Raw genomic sequence first — 12,217 nt, 5'->3', positions numbered from 1 at the left:
TATACAAATAAATTTAAGTTAGAAAATGCTAAAGTCACTCACTAAGGAGGGAATTCTAAGATCTATTTAGTAGTATTTTTAAAATTTATTTTTGCCTTTATTGTGAATTTTATTTCAGACTATGTTTGTAAATTTAACTTACTTTAAGTCATATATTTTTTGAATTCAGATAGTTTAAAATACTATGCTCAATTTAAGATTATTTAATATTCAGTAATATACCTATTGATCGCCCTTCTTGCCGTCAATCTAATCTTTGTTTTCGGGTACGGAAAAAAGTAGTCTCAAATCAAATTCGGGGGGAATATCCTGTTAAGCAGACGTATGACGTCGTTGCATTCGCAATGTCGTGGCTCATTTACAACATCCGGTTGATGGGCTTGGAGGCAGGGAAAGGGGAGATGGGAGGCATTTCCTTTTCCTTTTTGCCAGCCACGACAACCACGACACTCAATAAATCAGCAAGTGTAATTATTTTCGACGCCATGTTGCGGCACTCATCGCATGGGAGTTAGCAGCGTAGCAACAACAACTATACAAGCACACACGCACACACACACACACACACACACACGTAGGCAACAACAAGCAAGCCAAGGCAAACAATTGCTATAAAGTTTGTCAGCAAAAATTGTTGTTTGACTCTCGTGTGCCTGGGCCAAGGTTAGCAAGACTGCCATGACCCTGTATATTCCCCACCCATCTCTCGGCAACCCCCCTTCCATTTCTAGGCTCTCCTCAATTGCAATTTATTTATTTAGCAATTAATTTGTAATATTTTTGCTGCATTGCGTCGCATTTTAGTGTATTTATTATGACGTATAACGTCTGCTAGAAATTTCGAGGCACGTTTACTGTTTCAGAGGCCAAAGTTTAACTCGAATTGAGTTGCTCCACACATGCACACACACACACACACACACACACACACACACACACTCGAACGTTGATAGAGGACGGCGATAAGCAAATTGGTTTCCGATTTAGTTAGCGCGTGAAACATGTAGCCCAAAGGGCAAACCAAGTGCTGTTCTGGCCCAATGCTTTGGCCAACAGTAGCTACACATGTGTGCGTGTATGTGTGTGTTTGTGTGTGTGTGTGTGTGAGTGTCCGTTTGTATTGCCTGCGGCCTGAGCAGCTGTCGCAAGATAAATTTTATGGCTCACCGTCAGCTCGAGAGCATTGGATACTGTTTCGGCTGCTGATCCCCCTCTGGTCATGGTTTCGAGATACTGCGAACCGTGGGCGTTCCTATGACATATGCTTGTTAACCATGCAGCTGGCAGCAAATACAGTTCGGCAATTGGCAAAGTTTAAGAGCCCAGCTCAAAAAAACACCTGACAACTGTCAATAAACAAGCCACAGAGTGAGAAAGGAACAAAGGAAAAGGTGGAGGGGAAAAGGGAGAAAAGAGAGGGAGAGGGGGAGAGATAGGGGTAACGCCAGGGGACTGACACCTCGACCAGGAGCACGACTGAACTGCAGCGACTGTCTGGCAGACATGAGCAACGTTTTATGATTGTGTTTGGTTCGCATTGTACAAACATCGGAGTGTTTGGCTTTATGACTCAGCATGACAGTCGCTTATTTCCATTTCCATTAGCCGCAAGTCTCCGGCGTCAAGCGTGCGAGCAATTGAAATTTATGCGTTAAGTTTCGGCAAACGCGGCGTATGAGTTATGCGGCTTAAGCTTACAGGCACATAAATATAGATCACATTTCGCTATCTCTCTCGCTCTAACTGACTCACTGTAGCCCACTTTCTCTCTCTCTCTCTCTCTCTATGTCTATCTGTGTCTCTCTCTGTCTCTCTCTGTCTCACTCTGTCCATATGCCTCAATCAGCTGCGGGTCGACAACTCGGCTCGTTGGTCTAGGGGTATGATTCTCGCTTCGGGTGCGAGAGGTCCCGGGTTCAACTCCCGGACGAGCCCAAGGGCTAACTTTTTATTTTTATTTTTTTTTTCCATGCACACTCTGAGAAAGGGGTGGGGGCAGAGATGGCAGCGGATGCGCGACTAGAGCAAAATATATATTTTTGTATATGGCGCAAAAACCGCTTATCGCTTCAAGTCTACTCAAGCGTCAACGGAGCGATTCATTTGAGAATTTCTTATGCTTCAATGAACCAGAAGTGTCGTCGTCGGCAGCGTTCGCGCCGTGTCCGCATCGGTGCTATATATACACACACAAACATATATAAAGTATATATGTATATATGTGCAGTGTACATATGCACATAGATGTACGTGTACATATGTATACCCTATATGAGTTGCGACTCAATGTGGATGTGTCTGCTACGCGCCATTTATCCGCACTCCCCTTCCCTCCCCTCCCCTCCCCTAACCACCCACACCGCAGCCATGCCCCTTTTCTGATTTGCCCCTTTTGATTTTGTCCTGCTCTTGTTGTATTTTGTGAGCCATTGTCGCCTGCTCTTTTGTTGCTCGTTTTCTTGTCTAATGGAAAATTATTGAAAAGAAAAGCCAAATTGCACGCTTAATTTTCTGCACAGCGACGACGACGACGACGGCTTCCCTGTCATTTGATGGCAATTTTAAAGCATAAACGCTATAATCATAATAATAAAACCAAAGTATGCCCACAATTTCAGCACAAATGTACAAAAATAAACCAAAAAAGCAAAAAATAAATAAAAAAAAGAAAAAAAAAAGAGAAACTGGCAAGTAATTTTAGCAAACATAATGCCACATTAGTTGGTTGCTAGACTCGACAGTTTTCTCGCTCACTCTTTATCTCCTTTACTGCTTGAGCTACAAGTGCTATCTCTTTCTAATCTATGTGCATGAATCACGATCGTGCGACAGAATAACAAGTTTACTGAAAATGTTGAGTAAAATAACACAATACATTTATGTTTAAGATAACTAAATAAGATAAGGACAACAAGCTGAGAAAATTAAAAAAAAAGATTTAACAAATTTATTTTCTTGTTGCTTTTTTTCCAATAATATCAAGATTTAATTATTTATAGTACAAAAAGTTAATTTGAAGTATCTAATATATTAGAAAAATAAAAATTGAAGTGCATCCAGAAAATCTGTTGCTCAATTTTAAATGAATAGCCTATTTCCACGACAGCACATTTGACACATTCGACTCCATTTTCATCATTCGAGCCGAATGTGGACTTCATTTCAGTACAAAATCCGAATGATCATTTTGGCTCATTCATAATGAATGTTAAGATTTTTTGCCATCCACCCCGGCGAATTTGAGTATTTTTGTTATCGAACACGCGATGTTTATCGTGAGAAAAAGCCATTAACATTTTAACCAGCTGTTTTGTTCAATAAATATAAGTTAGCATAAAATTTGCGCGATTTATAATTGCAAAATAAAAATGAAAATGTACTTATTTTCAGCTTTTTATAATTTTTGCACATCGAAATCGAATTGCTGATTTACTTCGGGTGAATGGAAATGTTTTAACAGTTTCACATTTGCTTGGGGAAAGCCAAAAGTCTGACACATTCAAATGTGAGCAAATGTGGCAAATGTTGTTGACAATTGATGTATAGGATATCTTCGAGTTGTACTTGAACTAAAATATTTGTGCTAAGCTGCGTAACAGATGCATTCGATTTGTGAATTTGTCGAGCTGTTATTAAAGCTAACTTTGATCTACGTTGGATTCGACATAATAAAGACAGTGTTTGGGGTGCAAAGATGAAGTGCTTGTTGTGCCTAGTTTGTGTGTTGATCGGCGTTGCAGTTGTTGCCGCATATTGCAAGCAAAATGGCGGTGCGTGCGTAATGGACTCGAATTGTTGCAGTGGCAAATGCAATCCAGAATTCAAGTGCGGCACCTGGAAGCTGGGTGCCCGTTCAGAAAGCAACGGTAACAGCAAATCGTCATATAAGCCAAATAATTGTGCATGATAATAAAGTATTTAAATATATAATTTGCCGTGAATACTGAGGCTCCATTTTTGGAGAAAAAGTCCTTTCCATAATTTATTCAAGCAAAACATTTTTTTTTTTAAGATTATTTTTATGAAAGGGTGCAGCCAACCGCTGCTGACCAGCGGTAAAATGAGCAGCGGGCCAGCAGAAAGAGCAACAACAAAGCAAAATCCACTGCTGGAAATAAGGTGTGCCATTTGGTGACTGGGGGAATGCGGAATTATTCTGCTCTGGCTGTGTGGCACAAAGAAAGTAGCAGAAATATAAATGAGCAGCGGACGGCGAAATTGGCCAACAAAGGAGTTCACAATTGACGTGGCAGCAACAGCCCAAAGGGGCGAGAGTGAGATGGTGATATTGTGAGGAGAGTGAGGGTTGATGGAGAGAGAGGTGAAGTTGGGGGATTGCAAAAGGCCACAATTACCACACAATAGACGGTCTTTATACACATATACATAAAGAAACAAACATATGTATGTTAAAGTATATAGTATATATAGTATGTAAATGATTTAAAGATGTTGATCACACACGGAGCTACAAAGCTTAATTACAGCACATGCCTAAAAGCAGGCAACATTTTTTTTTCAGTTATTCGATCAACTAAACAAAAGCTTTGCCAAGTTTCAAACCCCATTTACTCAGATCGCAGCTATCGCGATGATCAAAGTAATTTTGTTCAGTGTAGCTGCCAAGGCAAACGTGCCACATACTTCGTGCCACACCCGTACACTGCCCCGACACACCCCGACGCTGTCCTGGCTTGAGTAGACAATGGAAAATATCTTTCATTAACTAATTAGCTTACTTTTTCATCTGGCCTGGCCTGGGCAATCTCTTCGCCTGTCGGCTGGGCGACTGGGCGGCTGTTGTGCTTTTGTTTAGCAACGTTGCTTACCACCCAACCGCCCAACCGCCCAACGTTGAACCCACGCTGAAAGGATAACGTGTAAAATACAACTACTAATACACTTTTTGCTCTTCTGCTGCCACTGCTGCTTCTCCTTTTGCTCCTCCGCCTCCTCCTCTTCTGCTCCTGCTTCTTATTTTACTTTTTCTCTTCCTTGCCTTTGTTATTTTACGCTTTACAATTCTTTTGGGCATGGCAGCAAAATTTGTTGAGCAAACGTTGGGTCTTGTCCCGTCTTCCCGCCGTCCAGCGTGTCCTGCACCATCAACGTTGTGCTCTTCTTGCTGTTCACTTTGATTAAAGTGAAAATAAATGAGGGTCCTAGACAACTGCTGTAGCTCGGCGCCCCTAAACCAGTGCCGACACCCTACTTACACTGACCTCTGCCCCTGCCCCTTTCCCATTTCTCCATCCCACATTCCGCATTCCGCATTCGCCTTTTTCAGCTGTCAGGGTCCCCTGTCTGCCTTCTCTGGCGTCAACAGCAGCAGCGAGCGGGCAACTTCATTAGATACCACTAAAAATACAAGCACCCGCCCTTTCTTCAACCCTCCGCTTGCTCACTGTGTGTGTGTGTGTGTTCCTCTTTAGGTATTCAGCCTACAAATAAATGGACAGCCATGAAGCTGACGAGCCTGCTAGATTCATTTGAATACGCAACAGCTTTAAACTCTATCGGAATTGTCATTGTGATTGTCATCGTCATCGACAACAACAGGAATACTGTTTGCCCATGTAATCAGTGGCAAATTAGTCAAAGGTGCTGGTTGCAGTCATCCATATGGGAATAAAGAGTGCGGAACTAACATTCTTAAAAACTGTTTGTCCTTACTTATAGAATTCGCAAAGAGTTGCAAGGTTCGTTTAGAGACATCTTAAAAACAACAAGACGACCCAGATACACAGCAGATTGAAAGTTATTTCACATGATATTAAAAAGCCTCCCGGTCTCAACTTCTTGTGATAACCAAAAGTAAATATCTATAAAGATATTCCATTTAATAGGCTCGATAAAAGTTTTGAAATTCAGTAGCCTGTTCCAAATTCCACTTCAGCATAACATAAATTCCACGTTAATAACTATGAACATTTTTGTTCCTTTGCTTTAGAAATAGATCATTAAAAGAGTGTTAGTAATATCATTCTGTGGAATTAATTTGGCATTTGATGAACGAAATTTTGTCAAGAGAAATATGAAAATATGAAAGTTGAAAGTTAATAGTTTTAAATTTAACACCAGTTTTTAGTTTTTTAATAAACATAATAATTTTTTACAAAACAAGTCTAGAAAAGTTAAGGAATATTCAAAGAAAAAGTTAACAAAGATATATTTGCTTAAATCCTTGGATAAAATAGAAAAATAGGTCGGAATATATATTTCATTAATTGTGTATGAATTTAATATTTATCAGAAATCAACTGGTTGTTTCGGATCCTTTTTGTTTCATTGCTTTGCCAACATTTTATTCTGACACATTTTAATTAATTCAAATGAAGTTTGGCATATTAGTTTGTTTTGTGGTGCGGGGCCTAATAAAAACACTTACCCAACTAATCAAACTTATGCAATTATGCAGCTCATTCATTTTAATGCGCATTTGTCTACAACACACACAAAAGTATAAACAAAAACAAATCCAGCAAAGGAAACTCCAATACACAATTTAGCTCCAGGGCGAGTTGAGGTCGATTCTTCTCATTGAAGGAGGAAGTGGATGGTCTGAGTGAGACATTCACATATACATATAAACATACATATATCGTGTACACTTGTATTTCCCATGTTTATGTAGGGTCAACATACACACACACCAAGAGATACTTGTGGAACCGCATGTTTATTTCCATTTTCCACGCTTTTCCTGCTCAATGATTTGGAATTTACACAAAAGTTACTAATTAAAATTAAGCTACTGCCTCTTCTAGGATCTTCTTTCCAACCAAACTATTAAAATGCAATTCAACAAATGCTTTGATATTATAAAACGATTACATGCAAATGACAAAAATATACTAATTCTGAACTCTCAAAAAATATGCGCTTCTACTCTTCTGATCGGTAATATAGATATATAAATAGATGTATAGATATATAAATATATACGTTGACACAATAATTGGCGCAATCAATTTCAATTTACGTCAAATAATATTTACGTATATTTTTATAAATTTTTTGTTATCTTTTAATCAATCAAAAAGTTTTTACTATTTATAATTGCTTTTTTCTCTAAGTGGTCACTTGGAATGGTTTTTGTTCTCACAAATACAAGTGTTTGATTTTGGATAATGAAGTAGCTATTTATTCGAATATCTTTCTTAAGGTAAGCTATCATCTTAAAACAACTAGTATAATCTAAATAATTAGTCATAAATGCCAATTGGTCAAAAGTATGTTTGATTGAAATAGGGTATTAAGACTACAACACCATAAATAATATACAATTAAATGGCAGAGCTCAAATGTATTGAAATGTGCAAATTGATTTAACCCATTTGCAGGTGAATGCTAAAATGCAAATAAGAGTAAATCAGGTAAAATATTTGAGCAACTGTGGAAAATGAAACGAAATTATTAATTGAATACGTGAGCTCGATGGCCGCAGAAGCTCAACAATAATCATAATAATCATAATATTCGTAACAATAATAATAGCGAAGATAAACAAACGTTCAAAATGTAAATGAAAGTGTGGAAAATCGAACTGAAACTGAAACTGAAACGCAACGATGCACGTCAATGGTCAGCAAATATTAAATGACTGGAAGGGGCTGGAAGAAGAATGGTCGCCAAGGGGCGTGGCAAGGGCGGTAAACAAAAGCCCAGAAATGAAATGAACTGTAATCAATTTGAAAGTCGACCAAAGTTCGGGCTGGAGGTACAACAGTAATTTCCGAAACAATTTATGGAAAAAGCGCTCCCATACCCTCCCCCCCCCTTCATTACCATCTTCATCTTACCCCCCTTGGGCACCCTGCCGTGACACATAAATGCCAATTATTAAAATTTTGGTCAAAAATCAAAAATAGAGAAGAGAAAAGAAAAAAAAAAGTTCCTCAACCGCAAGGTAGAAACAAAACGAATTATTAACAGGCTGGTGAGGATGGTACGGTGATGCCGAACAATTTTCCAATATTTTCACCATGACCAGCGGTCGCTTTATGTGTGGGCGCCTCTCTTTTTTTCTCAGTTTGTTTTGAAATTTTAATGCTTTTTGTAAAAGTTTTGCTTTGGAATAAAAAAAAAAAAAAAAATACAGTTTCTTTTTTTATTTTTAACGATTCAACTTTCTCTTTAGCTCGACAGTGGGCTATATTTTCTTTTTCATTTGGTCAGGCGAGAAAAATTTATGAAATTTTGCCAGGTTGGGCGTGGCAGATGTAAAGTATCTTGTGGTTGCCCAACTGGTAATTAATTTTGGCCCAGCAAAGCTTTGAAGTATGTGCCAGGTACAAGGCTAAGAACATGCCATAGTTCTATTTCCACTTTCGGTTCCGGTTCCGGTTCCATGAGCAACTCCAGAACCAGTTCCAATCTGAACGTTGTGAAGGGCACTTAATCAATTTGATGTTGACAATAATTGCATTTAATAGAGTTTGATAGCCTCTGGCTAGACATCAACTGACAGTGTTGACTGTACATGCACATACATACAAACATATGTGTGTGTCTGAGTGTAGGTGTGTGTATGTGTCATATTAATGTTGCCTGCAAATAAGGTTATTGTGTGTACTTGAGGCAAGCCAATGAATTATACAGCAACCGTAGAAAGAACAACAAATTTCTCCCAGAAATTCTCGATATTTTTAATGAGTGAAAAGTGTTGGCAGTTGGCAGTTGCCAGTTACCTGGTTACTTACTCCTTTTACAGGCGTGGCACTGTGAAAACACTGCAAATTCAAATTATTGACTCTGGCCGAGAGTGGTTGTCTGCGTGAGTGGGTGGTTTGGGTGGTGTGGAGTGGAGTGGAGTGGAGTATGTTTGCATCGCACATGACACCACATGAAAATGTGACAACAGGCAAGGAAATAAGAAATTGAATGCCTCGACATGCTCGAACGCGTCAAGTCTGGGAATGGTACATGAAAATGAAACGACAGACGGACAACAGCAAAAACCAAGCGGAAAAACATGCCCATGTCACATGAGTGACAAGGAGGGGGAGAAACAGTGACAGAGAGAGAGAGATAGATAGATAGACAGCTGCAGCTGAGGCCATTTCTGTGTTCGTTTCGGAGTATTATTGCACGTTCCGCTGTCACTGTACCTTTTGTGGGCGTTATGGGCGTGGCAAACGAGTTGCTGCTGCGTTATTGAATTAAACGTAAGGACACACACACATACACGTACATACATGCATATGTATATGTATTGGTATACGCACGCAAGGGCGTATCCAGGAGGAAAATATGGGGGCCAGAAATTCTTTTCATTACTTATGGACATACATGCATATATTTAATCGAACTATAACTGCAGCTACCTTTACTTCTTCGCTAGAAAATACTGTTTTTCATTTACTTAAATCTTTCAAGTTTTAGTATAAAATTCATATTTTGTTTCTTGAGACATCTCAACAAAACATTATACATTTCGACCAAATTTGGTGAATATAGGATATAGAAAGCTTAATTTTTGTTGACCCTTTTTTTTGGTTGAAGAAGAGTGTGCAGTGAAGAGGCACAGCATTCATATGACGAACGAATGTATTCATATTCTTAAATATTTCTCATTAAAGTCTTAAAGTTTCTTGTTTTCTTTTCGTTTAAAAATGATTGCCTTGGTCTGTTATTTATCTATCTAGATAAATTTTAATGTTTTTTGAGCCGTGATACATTCCTTAGCACTTTTTTTTAAATTTAAACCTTTGAAATAAAATGTTTAATAATTTTCTAGAAAATTTCCTTATTTTGTGGGATCCCTGTGTCCAAAACTGAGTACGGCCATGCATGTTTCCACAATTATGTATACGCACATGCTTGTCTCTCTGTATAGTATATGTACGTATATGTTCAATATATCTACATACATACATGTATTTAATGAGTAAGGCGGCTCAGCAATTTATTGTTGTTTGTATTGGACCATACACGCACACATATAAACGCACTCTTACATATAGTACATGTGTGTGTGGGTGTGTGTGTGAGTGTGTGTATTGGAGTGCTATAAGTACAGTCATTGTCCGACGCAAGTGCCGTTCATTTGCCCAAGCTTAAGACAGTTTTATGGCACTTAGCGCTATACCACCCCCTTCTTAGCCTTTTTTTCAGACACACCTCCTTCAGAATTGGGCAACGGCAAGTGAAATATGACTTTCTCAGGCAAGGGGGAGAAATAGGGAGTTGGAGAACGCTGGACAAGCGAACCAAATTCATTATACAAGTACATTGCCAAATGAACTGAGCAATGCAAATTCCAAATTGAATTTGCTGCATTGCCTCGGGGACAACATCACAGCAAAGGAATGCATATGTAACTGCGGTTACACACACATACATGTGGATTGCTAAGATATTCAATTTCCTGTCATAATTAAAATAAGAATTAAAATACAAATTTAACGGAAAAAATAAATTAAACGAATTGAAATTCAATATTAAACACCTTCAATTAACTTAGAACATACTTAAATGGTTTAATGTTACAGAGTACTACTACTGTCGAGTGCGCTCGACTGTAGCTCCTTTCTCACCGCGAACGAAGCGAGCTGAGGGCGGAGCCCCCATGATTGTTTAATTATATTGTGCAACCAAAAATGTAACAATTTGATATTTTATTTAAATATTTGATCAAACTATTTACATCAAAAACCACCTGCGAGAATTTAGTAATGCAATTGTTGTCAATAAGTTAACCAATATTAATTGGTATTACAATTTTTACTAAATTTTTGGAAAAAACAATCATACTCACGACTTTGAAGATTATTGACACATAAGAGGGGCGTCTCAATAAAAAATTAATAAATAGTACTTATAATTATTATTAATCATGTACATTTTACTTCCAAAAGAACTCTACCATCTACGGACTACCTCAAGGAATAAAAGTTCGATTCGATTTGCGATTAATCCTTGAGTAGAGTCGCCAGTCTTAGCACTTGGGAAATTATGCGGCTCAGCGGCTCATTTAACACTGGACCAGAGATTGCTTTTGAGCCTACGCTTCTGATTAGTAGTACATTTTTGTTGTAATTAATGGAGGGTACTGTGTGGGTGGCCAGAGTTGCCAACGCAATGTGCGGTTGTGTCATAAATGGCGTATTTGAAAGCGCCAAAAAATGCAAATCAAATTGAACCTTTTTTTCTTTCTCCCCTCCCATCTCAGTATTATTTTTTTGAGCGTTGTTGTGAAGCCCACAAATATGCGCATAATTAATTTACCGCCTGCTATTTTCCTCTTTTTTTTTACTTGGTCTTTCCAAGTTCGAAGCTGAGTAGATTAAATGGCATTTTGTCAAAGTGTATTTCGTATTTTAATTAACCCCGAACATCGAGTTGCCCCCGGTTGCCTCATCGCCTGGACGAAGGCCGCATATAAAAGTTGTTTTCTTTGCTGAAACTGATTGAAATTGTTGTCTAGGCTTAGTTAAGAACTTAATGCACTGCCCAAAGGCAGCAACGACAAGAATTCTTAAAAGCTAAAACGATTTTTACTTACCAATAGCTTTGTTTCTCTGTCCTCCTCGTGATGATCAATCCAAAGTGAGTAAATTCCAATGTATTTAGTCTGAAAGACAAGTAATAAATATATTGCAAATAAATCTTAAGATACTCAAAAGAAAACTTTCCGCAGCAGCCGAGCACAGTTTTAAGGCTGAGCCCGAACAAGTTACAAATTCAACTTACTATATTTTTATGGCCTGGCTTACAAAGACACCAGCAAAATCAACAACAACAACAACAACAGCAGCATCAGCAACTGCAGTTGAAATAGAATGAGATGGAGGAGTAGAAGTAGGAAAAACAGAAAAACAAACAAACAAAATCGTCATAATAAAAAATAAAACAACAATATCAACGAAGCTGTCAGCTATTTGCATAAAAGACAAGCTGTACTGCAGAACATCAGACATTTACTAAGAGTACGGGTATCCGAGTATTCATATCTGCTACACATAAGCAAAAGCATATTCAAATGAAGAGGGATAGATATTAAGATTCTAGACATACCATATCAGCTGACAGTTCTAGAGGCTTCTTCATCTAGATAAATACACAGTTAAGGGGTAAATAAATGCTTGCATAACGTAATGACAACCATGAGATCAGAACACGCTGAACGAACAACAAAATTAAAAAAAAAAAAAGCAGGAGATACCATTGCAGTAGATGGAGTAGAAAAGGAGCCAGAATAAACCTTTCTGAAAAA

General features: G+C 38.3%; 1 protein-coding gene and 1 non-coding gene across 2 annotated transcripts in view; one reads left to right on the top strand and one right to left on the bottom strand.

Annotated features, from left to right (window-relative positions):
- Positions 1 to 12,217, bottom strand: part of LOC117793375 (dopamine D2-like receptor) — a 69,144-nt gene that overhangs the window by 33,079 nt on the left and 23,848 nt on the right. The window contains exon 2 of the mRNA XM_034633680.1: positions 11,507 to 11,575. The gene's annotated coding sequence lies outside the window, so the exon portion shown is untranslated. The remainder of the gene's footprint in view (positions 1 to 11,506; positions 11,576 to 12,217) is intronic.
- Positions 1,864 to 1,935, top strand: Trnap-cgg. Its single transcript has one exon. It is a non-coding gene; the product is annotated as a tRNA-Pro (tRNA).

The sequence above is a fragment of the Drosophila innubila genome, chromosome X (genome assembly GCF_004354385.1).
Source record: "Drosophila innubila isolate TH190305 chromosome X, UK_Dinn_1.0, whole genome shotgun sequence".
NCBI classification, from domain to species: Eukaryota; Metazoa; Arthropoda; class Insecta; order Diptera; family Drosophilidae; genus Drosophila; species Drosophila innubila.
The sequence above is the reverse complement of the archived record's forward strand: the minus strand, read 5'-3'. Positions and strand labels throughout refer to the sequence as shown.